At 42.1% G+C, this 25,000-nt stretch overlaps 1 long non-coding RNA gene across 1 annotated transcript in view; it reads left to right on the top strand.

The window, feature by feature from the left end:
* Positions 1-25,000, top strand: part of LOC123507239 — a 280,074-nt gene that overhangs the window by 2,100 nt on the left and 252,974 nt on the right. Inside the window, exon 2 of the long non-coding RNA XR_006675629.1 lies at positions 20,836-21,005. This is a non-coding gene — a long non-coding RNA (uncharacterized LOC123507239). The remainder of the gene's footprint in view (positions 1-20,835; positions 21,006-25,000) is intronic.

Below are 25,000 nucleotides of genomic sequence, written 5' to 3'. Positions count from 1 at the left end.
AGGGGATGGGTTGAGGAGGTGATGATTGAGTCTGAATAGTAGTTTGGGAGATGGAGGAGGAGGAGGAGGAGGAGGAGGAGGAGGAGGAGGAGGAGGAGGAGGAGGAAGGGAGGGAGGGAGGGAGAGGAGGAGGAGAGGAAGGTGAGAGGAAGTGGAGAATCTGTAAATGGAGGGATGGTAATTCAGAGAGAGAGAGAGAGAGAGAGAGAGAGAGAGAGAGAGAGAGAGAGAGATTGGGTCAAGAAATATTTTCTCCTTGTCTCTCCTCTTATTTTCCTCTTCCTCCCCCTCTTTCTTCTTTTCTTCTTCTTCCTCCTTATCTTCCTCCTTTTACCTTCTCCATCTTTTATCTCCATTTCCTTCTCCATTTTTCTTCTCTCTTCACTTACTTCCTCTGCATCATTTCTCCTCCTCCTCCTCCTCCTCCTCCTCCTCCTCCTCCTCCTCCTCCTCCTCCTCCTCCTCCTCCTCCTCCTCCTCCTCCTCCTCCTCCTCCTCCTCCTCCTCCTCCTGTCACACTCTACCATCCCTTCTTCTCTCCCTCCTCTTCTTCAACTTCTCCCCAACACCCTTTACTCCTACCTCTCCCTACCTCACCTCTCTCTCTCTCCTCTCCTCCCTCACATCTCCAACCTCTCCTTCCCTCCTGTCACTCCCTCCCTCTCTCCTTCAGCTGCTCAGGATGAAAAAAAAGGACAAGACAAAGGTAACAAACAGGTATTAATCGCACCATCTGATTAATCATATTTACGAGTGTGGTTCTAATTGCTCCACGTCTTGTTTCGCTAATTCGCGGCGATACGGAAGTACTGTGCGCTTCATTTGGTGGTGATAAGGCGTTTGGGAGTGCTCGGGTTGCTGGGAGAGAGTGGGTAAGGGAGGTAAAGAGAGAGAGAGGAGAGGAAGTGTTTGTTTAGTTCGGTTTTGTTGTGTTTTGTATTTCGTTGATCTTTTTTTTCTGTTTCTGTCTCGGTCTCTGTCTCTCTCTCTCTCTCTCTCTCTCTCTCTCTCTCTCTCTCTCTCTCTCTCTCTCTCTCTCTCTCTCTCTCTCTCTCTCTCTCTCTCTCTCTCTCTCTCTCTCTCTCTCACACACACACACACACACACACACACACACACACACACACACACACACACACACTCTCTCTCTCTCTCTCTCTCTCTCTCTCTCTCTCTCCATCTCCCATCTCCTGAAACCAAACATACATACACACATACATACACACATACATACATCCAGGCATCCAGACAGACAGATAGACAAGAGAGAGAGAGAAAGAGAGAGAGAGTCATTATACACATTTACTCACTCAACACCTAATATTCCCCTTGCAAAATACGACACACAACCCACACACACAGACAATCCACACTCGCTGCGCTACACCCGCCCTGTCTGTGTTCGCTATACTTATGCTTTATCAGGTATCAGACGCGGCGGGAGATATCCTGTGACCAAAACGCAAAACCGGCTCTCAATTTCACTTTATCTGATGCTAACACGCCACTTGACTTAGGAGCGACTTTCCCTTGATCACCACTCGATGCAACTGGGCAGAGGAAAGTGGGCTGCTGGTAGTGCTGGTGGTGGTGGTGGTGGTGGTCGTGGTGGCGGAGAGTAAGCGACCACAATAAACCAAAGAAATCCTGTTTATTACGTCAACTTGATTTGCTCTTATGTTTCTTTTATCTTTCTTTTGTTAGTTTTATGAGTTAGGTTAAGATTAATTTTCGTTACGTTAGGCAAAGGGAAAGAAACACGAAGGAACACAAACGAAGAACAGGAGGAGGAAGGAAAGGTGAAAAAAAAGGAAAAGGGAAATAGTTTGAGTCGCTAAATATACACCATTTGTTAATAATGTAACGGATGTAGGAGGGGGGAGAAGGAGGAGTGGGAGGAGGAGGAGGAGGAGGAGGAGGAGGAGGAGGAGGAGGAGGAGGAGGAGGAGGAGAGAGGTAACATGCAGAAAACGGAGCGGTACTCATAAGACGTTTTGTAACCGGATCTGAAGACAAGAGAGAGAGAGAGAGAGAGAGAGAGAGAGAGAGAGAGAGAGAGAGAGAGAGAGAGAGAGAGAGAGAGAGAGAGAGAGCAGGCGACCGTGAATAAAGAAACAGACAGACAGACAGAAAGAGAGAGAACCAATAACGAACATTTTTTTCTTATAAATGAACTACAATAAAAAAAAGAAAAAAAAAAAAAAACGTTACAACACTCATAAATTGAATCTAATTTTGTCCATACAGGTGAGTGTCTTCATATCGTTCACACCTGCTTCTAATTATCCACTTTTTCTATTTTTACCTTTTCTCATTTTTTTCCCATCAAACCTTTTCCATCATACCTTTCCGGCGTCTTCTTCCTCTTCCTCTTACACATTACATTCCTTTTCCCACTAGTACTTTTCACCCTCCTGCTCCTCCTGGCCCTCCTCCTCCTCCTCCTCCTCCTCCTCCCGCTGCGACCTTCCTCCCATTAAGGTTATCTTCACAAGTAATTATTCCCAGGCACATCCAGTCTTGCCTTTGCCGTCTCGTGAGCAAGAAGTGTGTCATTAGTGGGAAGATTATCCATAATACTACCGATCCTGGATAACCTAGCCAGACTACCTTCCTGCTGGGGGTGGCGGCGGTGGTGGTGGTGGTGGTGATGGGAGGGTGTTTTTGGTAAAGTTTTTGGGTGGTGTTGATGTTGGTGGTGTAGTGATGGTGTTTTTTGGTGTGTGGATGGGGTTGGTGGTGGTTTGGGGTGTTGATAGTGGTTGATGAATGTTGGTTGGTGTTTTTTTTTGTTTTTGGTGTTTGCGTGGTGCTGGTGGTGTTTTGGTGGTGTTGCGTGGGTGTTGATGTATGTGCTATAGGTGGCGGCGGCGCTGATGGTGGCGGGTGTGGTGGTGGTGATGGGAGGGTGTTTTTGGTAAGGTTTTGGGATGATGTTTGACGGTGGTGATGTAGTGATGGTGTTTTGGTGTTTGGGTGGTGCTGGTGGTGGTGTGGGAGTGTTGCGTGGGTGTTGATGGGTCCGAAATAGTAATTCAAACACTCGTTATTTTTGTTACTCTTTGCTGTTATTTCATTTCCTGTTACTTTTTTTCTTCTCATTTCTTTCCTTTACTTTTTTCATGTTTTACTTTTTTCCTATTACTTTGTGTCCTGCAATTGAGGTGTTGGTGGGTGCTGTCGGAGTGGTTTTGGTGGTGACGACAGACAGTACACACATCAGGACTTAAATCTAGGTGTGGGCAAACTACGGCTCGTCAAAGGAATTCATGCGGCCTGACAAATATTAGTAAATTGAAAAAGTAAGTTAATAGACAACGCCAAATAGTATTGTGAGCCTTTCGTTTTCTTCCCGAAGTGTGCACGTGTGTGAGAATGGCGTTTTCTTTAGAAGCCTTTGATTTCGTATTTTAGATATTAATGATTTCGAGTTGATATAGTATGGGGCCCTATAAGGTTGTGATTTTTGTTTTTAATGTGGCCCAGCACTAAAAATCTTGCCCACCCCTGACCCACCCCCTTGAGTACTATGACGTGTTTCCATATTTATTTTGCTTACTGTTTGGTGATTTTATACAGCTTCAGAAACGTGTGTGGGGGAATAAAATAGTGAAGACTGTGGCCATTAATCTTCTGACCTCCATAGACCCTTCCTAACATCAATAAAATAGTCTAATCGTACCCAAAACTCGTGGTAAAAATGTGTCGCAGTACTGAAGGGGTAAAGACTGCTACCACATCACCAGATCTTGAATGTTACTCGTCAGCACATCATTGGAACATAACCCTTTCAAAAAATAGAACTACAGGATATAAATCAACTTCAAGTAATAGACCCAAAAGAGCATATTGACCGACCCGAACATCATCCTTCCTGTCCCTTTCCCTCCTCTTCCTCCTCTCCCACCTCTACCAAACAGTGATTAGCGTGCATACAAACTCTCGCAGCACCACCAGTTCACGCTAATTAACACGCGTCCTGCTGCGAGTGGCGTGATGGGAACAAAGCACTATTGCCCCGCCCCTCCTTCGTCGGCCACGCCTTCAACCGTCGAGATAGAGGGAAGGTGTAGATGGGGAGTTGATTGGGTAGATGTAGAGAGCGTGCAGAGATAGAGAAATGTGGAAGATTGATTAACCCCTTCAGTACCATGACATGTTTTCATATTTATTCTGCTTACTATTTGACGATTTTATGCAACTTTAGAAATTTATGTGAGATCTGAAATAGTGAAGACTCTGTGCATTTATCTTCTGACCTCCATAGATCTCTCCTAATGTAAATGAAATGGTCTAATCATACGCAAACCTCTTGGTATAAATGCGTCCCAGTACTGAAGGGGTTAATTGAGTGATCTTTTTTAATTTATTTATTTAGTTATTTTTACGTTATGGCTTATAGCGCCTGTAGACATACTTGAAGCGCTGTTGAGCTTCCGCCCATTATTGGCGCATGCAATTTTGTTTATAGTGGTACCCATATAAGGGACCATATCACCACCCTAGCGCATCTTCGGTGTAACTACCTGGAACTTGGGTATCATGGTGACATGTAGGTAATTTTAAACTACTCGACAAATGGCATAGCTTCAAAGTGGTATGTGGTGGGATTCCAACCTATGTGTGGACGTGTGCCCGATCCCACGCTCACCACATTATCCCTTTTAGAAAATAGAAAGGATTAGAATTGAATAGTTCGAAAGAAGAAACTAATGAAGAGCAAGAGAGGTGTGAATTGTATAGGAAATTAGTTGACTGACTGACTAATTGATTTTAAGAAGAGGCAGAGGGCAAGCTGAATAAGGAAGGGAAGCGATGAGACGAGTAGTAATCTAGAGGGAAAGAAGATGCACGTGGATGGATGAACTAAACTCCTGTCAATAGAAAGAAATGAAAATGTTTATTCTCGAGACATGAAAAGATGATTGGCGATTTGAAGGAGTTGACTGGATGCGTAACAACGAGAGAGAGAGAGAGAGAGAGAGAGAGAGAGAGAGAGAGAGAGAGAGAGAGAGAGAGAGAGAGAGAGAGAGAGAGAGAGAGAGAGAGAGAGAGAGAGAGAGAGAGAGAGAGAGAGAAAAAAAAGAGAACAGAGAGGAAAGGAGGAGCTAAGGGTCAGTAAAAATAAATGAGAAGGACGTCGATAGAATATGCAACGCCAGAAGGATGAGTAGGACAAGAGGAGGAAGGAGGAGGAGGAGGAGGAGGAGGAGGAGGAGGAGGAGGAGGAGGAGGAGGAGGAGGAGCCGAGTGAGGGGTTAAGATGGACAAGGAAGTCACGTAGCTCCAAGTTTGGTTTCTTTCTCCTCCTTCCTGTGTGTTATCAAGGCGTTGCTTTTTGCTTGAGTCGCCCGCACGTCCTCACATCTGCATGACGAACGCGCGGCAACTGTTCTCACGCAGGCGCTTCTTAAATCAGTTGCAAGTCCGTTAAGAAATCCTGTTCAGTGTAGTTTAGTTTTTTAGCACCTCTCTCTCTCTCTCTCTCTCTCTCTCTCTCTCTCTCTCTCTCTCTCTCTCTCTCTCTCTCTCTCTCTCTCTCTCTCTCTCTGATACATTTAATTCCTGTTTAATCTTTGCGTTGCGTGCGAGTAAATTTGTACTTTCCCTTGATGTTTCTCGTTTTTGTGTTCGTTTCGTCCTCTCCTCTGATGTATTATGGTGTGTTAATGTATTTCCTCCATTGACAACAGCAGAGAAAGTCACGTGTTGATTGATTTGATGTAGTTTATAACGTTAAAGCATCACACGGTAATTCAAAATCGAGGTAGCAGTGGTGAGACTCAGGTCCAAATTCTGGAGCACATATCGCCCCACCTCCACTGCATTGAGAGACATTTAATTGAAAAGAAGGTAAAGTTTAATTAAGGCTTTCGACTGCACAAGGCATCATTAACCCCTTCAAAACTGGGACACATTTCTACCCTGAGATTTATGTATGATTAGACCATATCATTGACATTAGGAAGGGTCTATGGAGGTAAGGAGATTAATGGCCACAGTCTTCACTATTTCAATCCCCACATGAGTTTCTGAATCTGTACAAAATCACCAAATAGTAACCAGAATGAATATGGGAACGCGTCATGGTACTGAAGGGGTTATGGCAGACATGTCAGCTTGTGGCCAGTTAAGTAGTGAAGGTGGCAGGCAAATCTCAGGTTGACCCGGAAAGTAAGATATTCCTGAGTGAACCTGATATTTGTCTACCACCTTCTCTACTCAGCTGCTCATATAACTTCAGGAGTATCATCCTCTGCACTCCTTAGCTTGGCTTGAAGAGAAAACAGCAAATCTCACCAAGTATCTGCCGTGGGTCAGGATCGAACTTACGCCATCACGACCACGAGCTGATCACTTTACCACGTAACTACTCAGCTTCTTCTCAACTGAAGTTACACGTGGTTTAAGGAGAGTTTTTGTGGACCTAGTGACAGACTAACAAAATGTGAAAACTATTAACAGGAGAAACACTCTTGGGAGCTCTTTGAAAATAGTCGTAGTGAGATAGCAAAGTATGAATGCGTCCTTAAAACAGATGAAATAATAAAAAAATGTAATAAATGGAAGCAATATTAAAATAGAAAGTGAAATAAGAGATCAACTTTTGTAAGGGATGAGACGAGGCAGTGAATGAGCGAGTCAGCGAAGTGCGTTAGTGACGTAAGAGTGAAGAGTTTTGATCTTCTTGAGTGTCGACAGGTGTGTGATGAAACAGATGACAACAGGTAACCATCCCCCCCCACACCCACAAGGCAGGTGTGTGTGTGTGTGTGTGTGTGTGTGTGTGTGTGTGTGTGTGTGTGTTTACGGTGCGATAGCCCACTTATGAACACGGCTGCTGGGATTCACTGGATAGCGTGATTTGTTGGTTTATTTAGAGCTATTTTGTTAGATTTGAGATAAGACCCAAGTGTGAATGAAGTGTGTGTGAAGGTTTGAATATATATATATATATATATATATATATATATATATATATATATATATATATATATATATATATATATATATATATATATATATATATATATATATATATATATATATATATATATATATATATATATATATATATATATATATATATATATGTGTATATATGTGTATGTGTGTGTGTGTGTGTGTGTGTGTGTGTGTGTGTGTGTGTGTGTGTGTGTGTGTGTGTGTGTGTGTGTGTGTGTGTGTGTGTGTGTGTGTGTGTGTTGTCGTTGAACTCTATAGCAACTTGAGTATTATTCTTTTCTGTAAGAAGCTTTTGTATTTTTTGCACAAGGGTGGGTGTAGATCTGAACACACACACACACACACACACACACACACACACACACACACACACACACACACACACACACACACACACACACACACACACACACACACACACACACACACACACACACACACACACACACACACACACACACACACACACACGGCATCTTTGGCCAAACAGGTGGAAGTAGAGAAAGTATTAAGCCTGGATGTGTGCGCGGTAAATTTCCCTCGCCTATTCATTAAGAACAGTTGATAAAAAGGAGTGAGATGATAATTGTTGCCAAGGAAAAGAATTATGATTGTTGCTGTTACTGCTTTAATGTTGATGTGATGGTGGTGTCAAGGCGCGCGCCAGGCCAGACTGCATTCACTGACTAATTAACAAACTGAGGCAACGAGGGACATTATTTACCCTCTGATTTCTCAATTATTCATTTATTCCTTCGTTTGTCTTGTCAGTGCATTTTTCTGTTCATTTGTTTATCTATTGGTCGACTAAATTATCAGTTTATTAATTCTTCAGGTCACTAGTTAATCCGTTTACTTATGTATCTGTTCATCATCGCTGCTTTTAGTGCTTCAAAACACGAAGCTTTCACTCGTACACGAAACCTGATGTCGGAACACGAAAGAGAGAGAGAGAGAGAGAGAGAGAGAGAGAGAGAGAGAGAGAGAGAGAGAGAGAGAATCTTTATCGGTAGCCATTAATAGTCATTGCATTGGTGAATATTCTGGGTAATGTACATGAATTTCAAGCAAAAGTAAATAAATAAATGAATGAATGAATAAACAAATAGATGAATAAATTAAACAAAGGCATGCAATCAAAATTAATGAAAAAAAAAATCATACTAAAGAAACTCGTTGCTGGAAATAAAAAGCATTAGTGAATAAGAGTTTTGGCAAAGGGCGGCACAACACACATGTATTAGTAAGGAGGGATCAAAAAAACAATACCATAACAGTATCGTCTCTTATGAAAAACAAACATTATCTGGTAAAACTGAACGAGTGACTGACAGAACCTAACATTAGCATTGATATTGCGTCACCACGGCGGCACAAGTGTTACATAATGAACAAAACAGCTTGAAATGGTACATGAACACACCAAGAAGGTAATTATATCTTAAAATAAGAGAAATATAGGTCTGTGTTATGGGAAGTTAGTTAAATATGAAGATTTAGGACAGAGAGATAAAATACAGAGTCGTGTGCGCAGAAAATGGTAAGTGTGTCTGAGGCGTTAGGCAGACCAGGAGTACATGTCAGGAAGAGTGCTGGTCCCTAGATGTCACCTTGGGGCCACGCTGGTGATTGCACACATCCTTGACTGTCTCTTTTTTCGATGTTAGTGGATTGCGTTCTGTCAGTGATGCAGGTTAGAAGCCTCTAATTCCCCACAAATATAATTCATGCGCATAATTTATAAGTGCATGAGAATTATTTACAAGTATAAATAATGATAGTATAAATTTTGATGATTGTCTTGATCAAAGTGTTTACTTAAATCAATCAGTCGTGGTGTTATTGAATTTTTGTTGCCTAGTTCAGAAAAAAAGTGAAAACAAAAGACTTATTCAAAGCATCGAAAGTACCAAGACACTTTCTAGAACCGTATTGCACATAACTATGCATGTTTATTTTATTTCAATGTTTTGTTCGAATCATTTAGAAAAAAATTGTCGTTAAGTATATGGAATATTTTAGAGTTAACCGATAATTTAGACAATGGGCGTTAGTTCTTGATGTCAGCAGAGGGAGGTGCTTTGTGAAGTGGTGTGGTATTTGCAGGCTTCGGTGGTGCCGGGAACACACCTGTGAGTTGTGGCTGAGTAAACAGAAGCAGAGCCAGCCTTGCCAAGGTGTGAGGAAAGGCGGCGTTTGCTTGAGTGAGGGAACTCATATTCACTGATACGAGAGAGAGAGAGAGAGAGAGAGAGAGAGAGAGAGAGAGAGAGAGAGAGAGAGAGAGAACAGACACCAGAAGACTTTTCTATCTCTAACGAGGGCACCTGTTTATATAATTATTAGTACTAATGAACTGGATGGATGCAGTGTAACGCCCTCTCACCACCATCTTCTACATTTTTCACCTTTGTTCTAAATTTCCCTTCTATACTTTCACTCCTTTTACATTGCAACCTCCTCAATCACCGCCCTGTGACTGTGGCGCCCCGTTGTGTGCTATTAGAGCCACACACACGACAATTAGCGAGGCAGAGATGTCAATGTGGCGGGGATGACTTCCCTTCCCTTCAGACAAGCCTCTTATGACCTCCTCGTCTTGGCGCAGTACACTTGATAACTCTCTGATAGCTGGCATCGCTTCATTAACCGTTTCACTGAGATACGAGACAATTAACAACATGAGAAGTTATGCATGAAATCTTTATAAGCCTCTACAGTACAATGAAGGAAGGGATTAAAAAGAAGAGACTTCGAAATTTCTACCCAGTTTGAAGATTGGAGGTGGCTGTGGAACAAGTAAAGGTGTCTCACAGTGATTGGTAGTTAAGGAAAAGTGTACCATATAGAACCAAAGACTAATAATAATAATAATAATAATAATAATAATAATAATAATAATAATAATAGTAATAATAATAATAACAATAATAATAATCAATAATAACAATAATAATAATGAAGAAATGAATTTGTTATGTAAATTAAATGAAGTTTTTCTGGCGCGTTTTGCATACCTACTCGCAGCTTAACGTTAATGTTAAACACAAACTCTTCCATTTATACTTCAAATCTCCCGCTTCGAATAACATCTTGTCCAAACTGTAAAAACACAATTCATGATTAGTTAAAACATCTGCAACGATTAGCCGGATTTAAATCATGCCCATCTCATTAACGGTACGGATTGAATACTTGTTGAGGCATCACCGACCGCCATCCCTTGAAAAAGAGTGAAGCTTCCTCTCGTCCCTTTTCACTCTTTGCTCATTATCAAGACCGCAGCGTCGCGAAAGCAACTATATGCAGTGTTTAATGCGAGTAATCTCCTGTCGACACTGTATACATATATTTCGAAGGAGTTCCGATGTTTACTCTTATCAATATGGTGGCTGTGATGTATTCTGATAAGGGAAGCGGCAAGAAAGACAGCGGGGCATGCACCACCACCACCACCACCACCACCACCACCACCACCACCGCCCTTCCTCATTGCCTCTACTCACTGATTCTCTCTTTCTCTTACTCTTACTTTCTCCTTCGAGCTCACTCCATTTCACCACCACCACCACCAACTCCATCACCTTCCTTCAGTTACTATCTCTCCCTCTCTTACTCACACTTTTTCTCCATTCTCCCTTTCACAGACACCCACAATCCATCACCCTCTCTCTTATCTCTTCTCCAATCCTTCCACACACACCTCCACCAGTCTTCCCTCCTCAGACTTCTCACTAACTTTACTTCTCTCACTCTTCCACCTCTAGGCTTATATCCAAACACTGACAACCTCTTATCTCCGTGTTCACTCATCTCCACCGGTCCACTCTCATTAAGTGTTCTCCCGTGCCCTTCTCCTCCTCATCTTATTTGTATCTAAAAACTACTGAATGTACTTGAAATTCGAGATGTCAGTAAGTACGGTGTTCTGACGGAGAAATTTCAGGTTTGGAAGTTTAAGTAGTAAAATATTGATAGGAAAGTGCATCATGTCAAAACTGCAACTAGAATCTTGTCTTTGAATTTTCCTTATTAGTGGTTACGTGTGTTGGTGTTGGAGAAGGTCAGGGCCAGGGGAGCTTAACCCCTTCAGTACCGAGACGCATTTTTACCATGATTTTTTTTGGTTTGATTACACGATTTTATTTGCATTAGGAAGGATCTATGGAGGTCAGAAGATTAATGGCTACAGTCTTCACTATTCTAATTCCCACATAAGTTTCTGACGCTGTATAATATCGCCAAACAGTAACCAGAATGAATATGAAAACGCTGCATGCAGGTTATTAAAGAGGCTAAGGGAATTTTGAGGTTGTTTGCACAGTGGCAGACAGAAGTGAAGCAACCTGCCATGGTCACCTCCACTGTTATTTTTTCTTTTGTCTTACGTTTTCTGTGATCTCCTCAGCGTCTATCGGCCTGCAGGTTTCGTAAGGTGACTTCCAACGCGTTACACGACTCATAAGTAAGGAAAACCCGCTTGAATTAAAGGAAAAACCATCATTATTTTTTTGTACTTTAATTCCATCAATGTCTTCATTTCATCGATATTCACTCTCATTTTTATTATTCATTAGTTTTATATCATTATCCTCTCCATCTTCTCATTCTCATCATCACCATTTAGTCTACTTAACTTCTTCAATACTGGGGCTTTTTTTTTACCTTGAAATTTGTGTACTATTTGACCATCTTATTAACGTTAGGGGAAGGTCTATGGGGGTCAGAAGATTAATGGCCAGAATCTTCACTTTCTTAATCCCCCCCCCCCCCATGAATATCTGATCCTTTATAAAATCACCGAATAATAAGCAGAATGAATGTGGAAACGCGTCATGGTACTGAAGTGGTTAATGTCACCACTATTCGTCTCCTACTTGTGTTAATTTACTGCATGTGAGCGAACTTTTGGCAGACTACGTATACCTTAATAAACGGTAACATTTTCAAAGGAACGTCCATCGCATTTGTCTGAAGTATAATTTGTACTGGAAACTTTTAGGGCTTTCAAGGGATGGCGGTCGGTGATGCCTCAACAAGTATTCGGTCCGTACCGTTAATGAGATGGGCATGATTTAAATCCGGCTAATCGTTGCAGATGTTTTAACTAATCATGAATTGTATTTTTACAGTTTGGACAAGATGTTATTCGAAGCGGGAGATTTGAAGTATAAATGGAAGAGTTTGTGTTTAACATTAACGTGAAGCTGCGAGTAGGTATGGAAAACGCGCCAGAAAAACTTCATTTAATTTACATAATTAATAGATTTCTTCATTATTATTATTATCATTATTATTATTATTATTATTATTATTATTATTATTATTATTATTATTATTATTATTATTATTATTATTATTATTATTATTATTATTATTATTATTATTATTATTATTATTATTATTAGTCTTTGGTTCTATGGTACACTTTTCCTTAACTACCAATCACTGTGCGACACCTTTACTTGTTCCACAGCCACCTCCAATCTTCAAACTAGGTAGAAATTTCGAAGTCTCTTCTTTTTAATCCCTTCCTTCATTGTACTGTAGAGGCTTATAAAGATTTCATGCATAACTTCTCATGTTGTTAATTGTCGCGTATCTCAGTGAAAGGGTTAATGAAGCGATGCCAGCTATCAGAGAGTTATCAAGTGTACTGCACCAAGACGAGGAGGTCATAAGAGGCTTGTCTGAAGGGAAAGGAAGTCATCCCCGCCACATTGACATCTCTGCCTCGCTAATTGTCGTGTGTGTGGCTCTAATAGCACACAACGGGGCGCCACAGTCACAGGGCGGTGATTGAGGAGGTTGCAATGTAAAAGGAGTGAAAGTATAGAAGGGAAATTTAGAACAAAGGTGAAAAATGTAGAAGATGGTGGTGAGAGGGCGTTACACTGCATCCATCCAGTTCATTAGTACTAATAATTATATAAACAGGTGCCCTCGTTAGAGATAGAAAAGTCTTCTGGTGTCTGTTCTCTCTCTCTCTCTCTCTCTCTCTCTCTCTCTCTCTCTCTCTCTCTCTCTCTCTCTCTCTCTCTCTCTCTCTCTCTCTCTCTCTCTCTCTCTCTCTCTCTCTCTCTCTCTCTCTCTCTCTCTCTCTCTCTCTCTCTCTCTCTCTCTCTCTCTCTCTCTCTCTCTCTCCTGAATAATCCAAAAGATCGTATCACTTGAATCTGAGTTCCCTCACTCAAGCAAACGCCGCCTTTCCACACACCTTGGCATGGCTGGCTCTGCTTCTGTTTACTCAGCCACAACTCACAGGTGTGTTCCCGGCACCACCGAAGCCTGCAAATACCACACCACTTCACAAAGCACCTCCCTCTGCTGACATCAAGAACTAACGCCCATTGTCTAAATTATCGGTTAACTCTAAAATATTCCATATACTTAACGACAATTTTTTTTCTAAATGATTCGAACAAAACATTGAAATAAAATAAACATGCATAGTTATGTGCAATACGGTTCTAGAAAGTATCTTGGTACTTTCGATGCCTTGAATAAGTCTTTTGTTTTCACTTTCTTTCTGAACTAGGCAACAAAAATTCAATAACACCACGACTGATTGATTTAAGTAAACACTTTGATCAAGACAATCATCAAAATTTATACTATCATTATTTATACTTGTAAATAATTCTCATGCACTTATAAATTATGCGCATGAATTATATTTGTGGGGAATTAGAGGCTTATAACCTGCATCACTGACAGAACGCAATCCACTAACATCGAAAAAAGAGACAGTCAAGGATGTGTGCAATCACCAGCGTGGCCCCAAGGTGACATCTAGGGACCAGCACTCTTCCTGACATGTACTCCTGGTCTGCCTAACGCCTCAGACACACTTACCACCATTTTCTGCGCACATGACTCTGTATTTTATCTCTCTGTCCTAAATCTTCATATTTAACTAACTTCCCATAACACAGACCTATATTTCTCTTATTTTAAGATATAATTACATTCTTGGTGTGTTCATGTACCATTTCAAGCTGTTTTGTTCATTATGTAACACTTGTGCCGCCGTGGTGACGCAATATCAATGCTAATGTTAGGTTCTATCAGTCACTCGTTCAGTTTTACCAGATAATGTTTGTTTTTCATAAGAGACGATACTGTTATGGTATTGTTTCCCTGACCCCTCCTTACTAATGCATGTGTGTTGTGCCGCCCTTTGCCAAAACTCTTATTCACTAATGATTTTGATTTCCAGCAACAAGTTTCTTTAGTATGATTTTTTTTTTCAATAATTTTGATTGCATGCCTTTGTTTCATTTATTCATCTATTTGTTTATTCATTTATCTATTTACTTTTGCTTGGAAATTCATGTACATTACCCAGAATATTCACCAATGTAATTACTATTAATGGCTACCGATAAAGATTCCTCCCTCTCTCTCTCTCTCTCTCTCTCTCTCTCTCTCTCTCTCTCTCTCTCTCTCTCTCTCTCGTGTTCCGACATCAGGTTTCGTGTAGGAGTGAAAGCTTCGTGTTTTGAAGCACTAAAAGCAGCGATGATGAACAGATACATAAGTAAACGGATTAACTAGTGACCTGAAGAATTAATAAACTGATAATTTAGTCGACCAATAGATAAACAAATGAACAGAAAAATGCACTGACAAGACAAACGTAGGAATAAATGAATAATTGAGAAATCAGAGGGTAAATAATGTCCCTCGTTGCCTCAGTTTGTTAATTAGTCAGTGAATGCAGTCTGGCCTGGCGCGCGCCTTGACACCACCATCACATCAACATTAAAGCAGTAACAGCAACAATCATAATTCTTTTCCTTGGCAACAATTATCATCTCACTCCTTTTTATCAACTGTTCTTAATGAATAGGCGAGGGAAATTTACCGCGCACACATCCAGGCTTAATACTTTCTCTACTTCCACCTGTTTGGCCAAAGATGCCGTGTGTGTGTGTGGTGGTGGTGGTAGTAGTAGTAGTAGTAGTAGTAGTAGTAGTCTTTCTTGGGTGCCGCGAGTGAAGGGTGAGTGAAGGGTGAGGAATATAGGCAATGTGAAAGGAGAAAGGGATGAAGGCTTAAGAACGGTAAGCCTAGATATAAAAAGAGTGGTTACCAAACTGTCATTTATCTATTTATTTATCGTTGTTATATTTCAGCTTGGTTCTTAACTCAGAAACGTCAGATTAGGCGTGTTACCCTCGTCACCAAATGTCAATGTGTCCGCGTAATATTGGACACGTCTTGGTCAGAGTTGCTTAGTGACTCCTGATTCTGTGAAAATACTACACACACACACACACACACACACACACACACACACACACACACACACACACACACACACACACACACACACACACACACACACACACACACACACACAGTATAGTGGTTAGTACACCGGCTCATAACCGAGAAGGCCCAGGTTCGAGTCCAAGGAGCAACGAACCAAATGGGCAAACCTCTTGATGTATAGCCCCTGTTCACCTGGCAGCAAGTAGGTATGGTATGTAATTTGAGGGTTTGTGGTGTCGCTGTCTCGGCCTGGCGGCCTGTGGTGTGGTTTCAGTCCTACCTGAAAATTCTCAGTACACACACACACACACACACACACACACACACACACACACACACACACACACTTTGATACATATCTCTTCTCTTCTAATACTTTATAACAGTTTTCTTTATTGTTCTTCTGTTTAATTTCATTACTTAGTTATAACATGTTTACTTTATAATTTACATGACAAATTAACATCAGTCCCAATGTTTTCTTGATTTCCAGTACGAGTATTCTTCATTTTTTTTGTTATTCTCTCCTTACCTACGAAAAATTGTTATATCACCCTGAGGAATAATTTACTTCTTGTCAGGAAATCACTGATGTAAATGAATGGAAGACGTGAGAAAGAAGCTGTGAGAGGAGGGAAAGAGGAAGGCTTAAGGAGGAGGCTGGGTGTGATAATATCGTAAAGAAGAGTGAGAGAAAGGTTGTGGGAGAAGAGGGAGAGACGGGCGAGGCTCAAGGAGAGAGGTGGAGGTGAAGAGAGCGAGTTAGGTCACCCACTGGCTAGATGACGCAAAAGTAATGAAGGAACGGGAGTTAATTGGAGTCTTGAAGCTGAACTGTTAAGATAAGAGAATTAAGCCAGTAGATCATCCTGAAGCTTTGAAATCAAGAGTAACATTATTCTAAGGTCTAGACTTTACGTCCCGTCTGTGTGTGTGTAAGTAAGTAAGTAATAGTTTATTGCCAACAAAAAATATATATACATAATTTGAGAATTTGAGTCTTGATATATTGTAGCCACGGTCCGTCGAGCTACTGCTCCCTGACGGACATATTGTAGACTAATGGTTTAGTTGGACACAATTGATAAATATAATGAAATAGTAACAATGGCAAGAGTATTTGTAGTAATAGTAATGATAAATATTTCAATTATAATGAAATATAATGAAATGTAAAAATAACAAATAGTAATAATAATAATAATAATAATAATAATAATAATAATAGTAATAGTAATAATAATAATATTAATAATAATAATAATGATAATAATAATAACGACAACAATAGAAAATAATAATGATAATGAAAGTAATAACAGTAACAATAACAATAACAGCATCATCTGTAATTAACAGTAGTAGTAGTAGTAGTAGTAGTAGTAGTAGTAGTAGTAGTAGTAGTAGTAGTAGCAGCAGCAGCAGTAGCAGCAGTAGCAGTAGTGATAATAGTAATAGTAGCAGTAGTAATAGTAATAGTAGCAGTAGCAGTAGTAGAAATACAATAATAAAAAACATCATTGTGACATGATTACATATTTTGCACTTGAAGTAAATTTTCCTTAAGTTTTTTCTTGAAAAATATAAGATTGCTATTTCTAAGAAGAACTTTTAGTTGAAGAGGTCAGCAATTAAATAATGCAGGACCAAAGCTGAATACACAGTTTATAGATGATATGGTTGTAAATGTAGGACATATTAAGTTGACATTGTGGCTCCTTGTGTGAGTGGTGTTATCAACAAGTTGAAAGAATTGATTCTGTCCTAACGATTTGTATATTAGTAACAATAACAAATATTTATGAACATTAAGAAATTTCAGTATATTTGAATTATTAAGATGATTGGCTGTTGAATCATATTTCTTTAGAAAGAGAATGCATCTGAATACTTTGTTTTGTGCCACCGCTAATTTGTTGAGGAAGGATGGCCCTGTGCAGGCCCATATTGATACACAGTATATCAGATGTGGGTAGCAAAGGGTGAAATATATGCTGATCATTGCCTCTTGTGTCAGACTGTTGCGGATTCTGTATAAAATGCCGGTGATCTTTGAAATTTTTAATAATGTCTGGTCAATATGACATTTGAAATTAAGATTCTCATCAATAATTACTCCAAGAAATTAGTACAAGTTTCTTGCTGTAATATTTCACCATCTAATATCATTGGTGGGATCGAGTTCTTAATGGATCTGTTGCTGCTCCACCACTCGTCAGGTCTGGTCGTTGGGTCCTCTCCTTGATGATAAGTTTAGTGTATTTGAAAAAAAGCTATCTTGCCATCTTGCCTGGCTTGTTTCATCAAGGGAATCTGCTGTTTCCTCAGCTCCTAGGATGCAGGGCATAGGTCTTCATTAATATAAATACCCGTGCCCTTAAGTTTCCTTGCGTTCCGAAGCACTGCCTCACGATCACCGAATCGTTCAAACCTTGCGACTACTGTTCGAGGTCCCGAAGCAAGAACTAGGTAACTGCAGTTTGTCTTCTAGAAGCTTCGACACTTTGAGCGGTTTCTTCCCAGGTTTCGGAGACACCAGGCTGATCTTGCAATCCGGAGATTCGCAGATTATTCCTTCTATTGTAATCTTCTTGATAGTTGGTTTGCTTCTCTAGTTCTTCAACACCTTGTTTCAAGCCATCAATCGTTGTCTTATATGTAACTTCAGATTTCCGTAGCACCTTCACTTCGTTTTTCAAGTCAACCGTTTTTGCCTGGGTTAATTCGAGACTTTTTATAAGGTCCGTCATGTTTCTCTCCACAGTCAGAATTCTATCCTTCAAGTGTGTGTGTGTGTGTGTGTGTGTGTGTGTGTGTGTGTGTCCAGTGGGGTATTGGATCCTGAATGCAGCGGTGGGTTGTTTTTGTGAGTGTCCCGAGGGGCGCGGCTCGTAATGGCAGAGGCAGTCTAAGTAATGAAGGCCCACTAACATTCTCATTCGTTTTCCAAGTTTATTCACGGCGGTGGAGGAGGAGTGAGTGTGTGAGGGCAGCGGTGTGGAGGCGTGGAGGCGTGTGTGTTGGGGGCGTGGAGGACCGTGGGTGGCTGCGGTGCACGCGGGTGGCTGCAGCGGGCTGGGAGCGGCGGGTTGCGGGACCGGCTGCTGACGGCGCTAACTGCACGCTGGGGGACTAACCCGGCGATTACCGCGAATTATGACATCATGACGCTTAGATCTGATAAAGGCGCTGACGGAGGTAAATCCGGGGAAGTAAGATCGGTAAAAAGGGAATTGCCAGGTGCGTCTGACTAACGGCGGCCTGGATCGCTGGTTCAGGATCTAAAGCACCGAGATAACGCCAAGCTCCATCTCTCATCGCTTTCCTCAATCACCAACAAAACTCACAATCATATATATATATATATATATATATATATATATATATATATATATATATATATATATATATATATATATATATATATATATATATAACATAACACATATGAGTATAGACACAGAATAGCAGAATGTGTTGTGGCTTCACCAAGTAGCAACTTCCTGTGACTGTGGTGACTAACGGTCACTAAACATGCATCGGTTTATCTTAATTGGTATTGCTTTGCGTCATACTGGTCAGCTGCCAGTGTTCGCTCTGCTACATCAACTGGACTCTGGTATAAAAGTGCTTAATATTGCGGCCGCGGCGGCAGCAACACCATCCATCTACCCGGCAAGGTCACTGCGACACCTGCAGGTTATAGGAGCCGCGGGCCAGGGCTGCCTGGTGCCTGCCAGGGCCCGGTACCCTACCAGGTGTTAATGACTTCATTGGCAGGTAAGGAGGGAGGGAGGGAGGAAGAGAAGAGAAGAGAAGAGTAATAGGGATTTAAGCTGACCTCAGGCAGACCAGGAGTTGGACCATTCACACGCACTGCCTGCGTGGCCGGAAAGTGGCACCACGCAGCAGCCGCCTTGCCTCACACCACACACTACATAGAACACACCCTCTCAGCCATCCTCCTCCTCTCACCTACACCCTGTACCCCTCACTCCACACTTACCTAAAACCACTTGATCAATCCACCTGAAACTCCACACCCTAACGTTTATAATGGCACGAATCTTGACGTCTTCCTCATTTCCCTATACTTCACGCACCACCCAGCCTTCCCTTATGTTTCCTCTTCGTGCCCTCGTCACCCGTCAACGCTACCACCACGGCACGCCCCCGCACAGTAATCACAGGAAGTAAGTAACAAATATTGGAATGCTTGCGTGCTTGGCTCTGCAGGGGCGACATAACAGTGACCCGGCGATGAGGCGCCCCGTGCTGGTGCCGTCACGAGGCGTACCTGTGTTTTGCTGGCGGGATCTTAGTGATTTCCCGCGCTCTGCTTTTTAACGCTGCAATTGAGAAGCGTAAGTAGAGAATGTTTTTTGAGCGTAAGGAGTTGAAGATGAGAGTTAAGTAGTGGTGGTGGTGGTAGTGGTGGCGGTGATGGTAGTGGTGGTGGTGGTGGTGGTGAGTTTTCTTATCTTCAAAGGTGTTTTTTCGTGTTCCGCGCTTGGAGTGACTGTGCGAGAGAGTGTGTGTGTTTTCTTGTCCTGTTTGAAAATTACGAATGGTTAGTGCGCTTGTTAGTGGTTTTATCTTCCTTGCTTCTCTTCTGTGAATGTTCTTTCTTTTTTCTGTATTTTTTTTCTTCTTCCTTCTCCTCCTCTTCCTCCCCCTCCTTTTCCTCCTCTTCTCCCGTTTTCTCACTCTTTTTCCCTCTTTTGCCTCTTCCTCTTAACTATCATCATCATCATCATCATCATCATCCCCATCATCATCATTATCGGTTCCTCCTGCAGTAGGGAGTGGGGACATCTGACGCATAACAACACTGCCGCCATGTTTCCTGCGTGACAAACGTGTATAAGGCGACTGGAGAGGAAACCCAAAGAAACAAATAGGAAGAACAAGCACCAGCAGACTTGTCGGTCCTGATAGGAGTGCTGTTTATGGGGACTGCGTACACTATCCATCCTGTAGAGAGAGAGAGAGAGAGAGAGAGAGAGAGAGAGAGAGAGAGAGAGAGACTTGAGACCGGGGAACAGGGGGATGTATTGCAGGTTTTCTCTCTCTTTCTCTCTCTCTCTCTCTCTCTCTCTCTCTCTCTCTCTCTCTCTCTCATCATCATCAAAAGACTTCAAATAATCAGCTCGAAAGAATCATATCTACAACAGACTTACAGTAAGATGGAAAAGAATTGTTTATAGATTCAAATATCGCGCCATGTTTTCATCCCCTTCCCTGCCACAACATAAGAGTCCATCCTCTCCCCCCCCAGTCCCCTCCAGTCCCTTGTCACATTAGCGGTTACCCTTATTTTAGTTTCCTTCTCTATTATTGTGCCATTTCTGTGTTGACTTATTTCTCTGTCAAGGTGTGAAGTGAATATAGGAGTAATGTATTTTATGGTGGTGTTCGTTTAATCCGTGTTGTTATCGAGGCATCTGAAAGTGGAAAGATCAACACTGTCTGGCTCTTATTTTGATCTTTTTCCATGGTTTCAAATTTGAGTTATACCTATTACAACGGTTTCATTTTATTTTATCCATAGCGGCGCCAGGGAAAATTCTAATCACTTCCACTACTTTTTAGGAAGTGACGGTGGCGCAGCTCACGGATTCCCTCTCCCTCCCAGGCTCCCACCAGCTGAGTCGCAGGAGGTGTGGAGGTGCGCGTGACGGTGTAGGGCACGGCGTGTGTTGATACTCCTGTATTAGTGACAAGATACGCCTTTTGGAACTCTTCGGGCGTCCAGAAAAGCGGTGAGTGTTGCCTGAGTGTTGCAGGGGCGTGGGGACGAGGCTGAGGCTGGAGGAAGGGCGTGTTATGTGTAATGAATGAATACTGCGTGGTGTCTGGGAGCCATGTTGGGACAGTGGCGATGGTGGTGGTAGTTATCTTCGCTATTAATTATTTTGGTCCTTGTTGATTATGTCATTTTTATTTCATCGTGTCCTAGTTACTGATAGTCTTTGTTCATCATAATACATCAGTGCTTGTCATTGGTCTGTGTTAGATGAGCTTGTTAATTAATTGATTGTCTTCCTGCTATTCCTGTAACCTCCGACACTCCCTCCACACTGTCCGCCCCTTCTCTCCCCCTCTCCCTCCTCTCCCTCACTCTTCCTCTCCTCTCACCCCACGTCATCCCATTCTCCACGGCCTCCCCTTCCCCACACCCTCTCCTTCTTTGGCCCTCTTCTCCCCAAAGCCCTCCTCTTCCCTACACCCTCCTCTCTCAGATGCCCACCTCTCTCCCACACCCTCTCTTCTCGTAAGCAAAAGACTCGCCTAACCTAATTGCAGTATATATGATAGATACTCAGTTATTCTCACTTCCTGCTCCTCTTCCCGTACTCATCTCTCCACCCTCCTTCCCCCATCCCGACTCTTCTCCCGATTCTTCTTCCCCCCGACTCCGACTCTTCTTCTCCGGGTCTTCTTCCTCCAATTCTTCTACACCCGATTCTTCCTCCCCCGATTCTTCTCCACCACGACTTTTCTCCTCCCGATTCTTCTTCCCTCGATTCTTCTTCCCTCGATTCTTCTTCCCCCGATTCTTCTTCCCTCAATTCTTCTTCCTCCCAACTCCGACTTTTCCTTCCCGGTCTTCTCTCCTCGATTCTTCTTCCCCACGATTCTTCTCCTCCCAACTCTTCATCTCGTACTCCTTTCCACCTTCCCACTCCCTGCCCTTCTCTGAGTAACTGGCCTGTTGTGTTGAAATTATGTTAGATAGATTTATACAATATCTCATCTTTGTGTTCCGCGCTCTAGATGTCAATATGTTGCAGTGAAAGTATACTCAGATTTGCTTAATTGTTGTTTTTACTTGAGCACTCGCTAGTCTTGTTTTCTTCCTTCCCTGTGTACAGCAAACTCACTGGGCGTGGTGGGGTTCCAGGGTTTTCAGGGTGGGAAGAGAAGTTAGGAAGGCTAGACTAAAAATTTGTCTAACGTAACCTAAGGAAATTGATCATAAGGCAACCAAATTTATGTTTTCCTAACCTAACCTAACCTAACTTGTCCTAAGCTAACTGATCCTAAGGCAACGTAACTTATCGTAACCTAACGTAATCCAACTGATCCTAAACTAACCTAACTGATCCAAAGGCAACATAACTTATCTTAATCTAACCTAATTGATCCTAACCTAACCCAGCCCAACCTAACCTAACCTTACCTAATTCGGTGTAATCTAACCTAGACCTGCGTAACCTAAATTACCTCAACCTAACTTAAATAGGACATAACTTACTTCCGCGACTACATTGAACATGAGTGCAGTGAATGTGTCGCGGCGAAATAACGTGTTTAATGTGGGCAAGAAAGGTACAATTTAGTATATATATTTTTTTTCATTTATTTATTCAGGAGCGAGATGGATTAGACTCGAAGGTATCAGCAGGCCAGGCGAGCTTTACCTTTTGTAGATTAAATTTTGATCCAGATGGAAGTATTTTTTAAAGTTTTATTCAATTTTTTTTTTTTTTAGTTAAGGCACGATTTTTCATGTCAGTCCGAATTGTGTCGCTTTGTTGTCAAGACGAGGAACTGACAGGGCGAGCATTCTTGGTGTTATTATTGTTATTATTATTATTATTATTATTATTATTATTATTATTATTATTATTATTATTATTATTATTATTATTATTATTATTATTATTATTTTTGTTGTTATTATTATTATTATTACTATTATTATTATTATTATTATTATTATTATTATTATTATTATTATCATCATCATCATCATCATCATCATCATCATCATCATGATCGTCATCATCGTCATTGCTTTCCTCATCACTATTCTGGCGATATACTAGGTGTATTGAGGATTCTCTCTCTCTCTCTCTCTCTCTCTCTCTCTCTCTCTCTCTCTCTCTCTCTCTCTCTCTCTCTCTCTCTCTCTCTCTCTCTCACTTCTCACACTTTTCACACACACACACACACACACACACACACACACACACACACAGGTTAAGCATTTAATTTCATTGTTTTAATGTCACCCCTGTACATTTTCAGTGTAACTTTTTTTACATTGCCAAATTAATAAACCGTATATTATTATTATTATTACACACACACACACACACACACACACACACACACACACACACACACACACACACACACACACACCGCGTAGTGTAGCGGTTAGCACGCTCGACTCATAATCGAGAGGCCGGGTTCGAGTCCCGGTAAGCGGCGAGGCAAATGGGCAAGCCTCTTAATGTGTGGCCCCTGTTCACCTAGCAGTAAATAGGTACGGGATGTAACTCGAGGGGTTGTGGCCTCGCTTTCCCGGTGTGTGTTGTGTGTTGATGTGGTCTCAGTCCTACCCGAAGATCGGTAAATGAGCTCTGAGCTCGCTCCGTAATGGGGAAGACTGGCTGGGTGACCAGGAGGCGACCGAGATGAATTACACACACACACACACACACACACACACACACACACACACACACACACACCTCGCGGCGCCTTGGTAAGGTAGTCAGCGCACCCTGGGTCGCGCACCGACCCGCCTCGCGCCGCTCATCTGCCCATGAAACGACCACGACGAGGAGACTTAATGCCTCGCAAAGACTGCATTAAATATGGCACCCCGCTGAGAGAGAGAGAGAGAGAGAGAGAGAGAGAGAGAGAGAGAGAGAGAGAGAGAGAGAGAATGCTTGTCGTATGTAATTTTTTATTGGCCTTTTTCTTTTGTCTATTTCTTTTATTTTCCTTTCCCTCTCATTATCGTCGATGACTTCCCAAACTAGTAATGCCAGTGTATAATTCACCTCGGTCGTCTGCTGGTGCGTGTGTGTATGCGCATGCCTGCCTCCCTGCCTATCTATCTGCTATTCTCGTCCTACTTACCCTGTCTGTCTATCTGCCTGCCTTCCTGCCAGCCTGCTTGCCTGCCTGCCTGCACGGACCTGGTAATTGCTGGTCCTGGAAGGCTGGCTGCGTGACTGAAGACAGACACACAGTTGCTCCCATCCCGCGGCTGCTTGCTGTGATACCAATTACAGAGGAACAGTGTTGTGGCGGGTAATGGTGGCCTTTGGTGTGTGTTGTTTGTTATTCGCAACGGGGGTGACGGGGGAGAGGCGACGAGGAGCGAGGAGTGCAGAGAGTGAAGTGTACCAGACTGGGAGAAGGGCAGGAGACAGGCGGGGAACAGGGAATGAAGTGAGGACAAGAGAGGAAAAGACAGTAATGGAAGGTGACAGGTGAGGGGCGAATAGCAAGGGGGAGAGCAAGGTTTAAGAGGGTAAGAATGAGAGGATGACGAGGGGAAGTGAGGGAAGAGAGACGAGAAAGTAAAGGATAAGGTTGCAAGAGATGACGGTGGAATGTGAGAAAATACTTACTGCTGTGTGTGAGGAGAGAAGACAAGTTTGCAAGGAATGTCCACAAACAGTACAAGGTGAAAGGGAATGAGAGACGAAGAAGTGAGAAAAGAAATCAGAAACTAAAGGATGAGGAGCGAGATGACGGGATGGCATGAGGGAGTATCTATTGTCATGTGTGAGGAAAGAAAGGCAAGTTTGCGAAGAGTATAGATAAAACAGTAAGATGAAAGGAAATAAGAGACGGAATGAGGGAAGGAAGACGAGAAACTAAAGGATAAGGAGCAAGGGATGACGGGATGGCATGAGGAAATATCTATTGTTATGTATGAGGAAAGAGAGACAAGTTTGCAAAGAGTGTAGATAAAACAGTAAAATGAAAGGAAATATGGAATGTAGGAGTG

This window comes from Portunus trituberculatus, chromosome 21 (genome assembly GCF_017591435.1).
Source record: "Portunus trituberculatus isolate SZX2019 chromosome 21, ASM1759143v1, whole genome shotgun sequence".
Lineage (NCBI taxonomy): Eukaryota > Metazoa > Arthropoda > Malacostraca > Decapoda > Portunidae > Portunus > Portunus trituberculatus.
Note: the sequence above shows the minus strand (reverse complement) of the source record. Positions and strands in the feature narration are given on the sequence as shown.